At 39.7% G+C, this 408-nt stretch overlaps 1 non-coding gene across 1 annotated transcript; it reads left to right on the forward strand.

Moving 5' to 3' along the window:
• LOC123388241 lies at positions 1–116 on the forward strand. The gene has a single exon (XR_006602796.1). It is a non-coding gene; the product is annotated as a U5 spliceosomal RNA (small nuclear RNA).
• Positions 117–408: the final 292 nt, after the last annotated feature.

The following is a 408-nucleotide window of genomic DNA, read 5'->3' on the forward strand; positions in this document are numbered from 1 at the left end:
ATACTCTGGTTTCTCTTCAGATCGCATAAATCTTTCGCCTTTTACTAAAGATTTCCGTGGAGAGGAACAATTCTGAGTCTTAACCCAATTTTTTGAGGCCTTGCTTCGGCGAGGCTAATTTGTGAGGTTCAAAAAACAGACTCATGTGGTTGTTAGCTTTGTAGGAGGTGGTGGTGTGTTAGAGTTTTGGGGTTGTTTTTTTATTCAGTATCTCGTATGTGAGAGTGACGTGATTTTGTGGTTTACAACGGACTCGACTGCTTAATGCTTTTTCCATTTGTATGTTTTCGGTTGGGTTTTGAGAGTTCAGTCGTTTGGTTGCAAGTGCTGGTCTTTACTTTTTACTTATGGCTCTCTGGTCGGTGGTTTAAAAACTTACTCCTGTGTTTGTCTTAGTTTTGTTTCTTT

This window comes from Mustela putorius, unplaced genomic scaffold, assembly GCF_011764305.1.
Source record: "Mustela putorius furo isolate JIRA1106 unplaced genomic scaffold, ASM1176430v1.1 tig00003896_pilon_pilon_pilon, whole genome shotgun sequence".
NCBI classification, from domain to species: domain Eukaryota; kingdom Metazoa; phylum Chordata; class Mammalia; order Carnivora; family Mustelidae; genus Mustela; species Mustela putorius.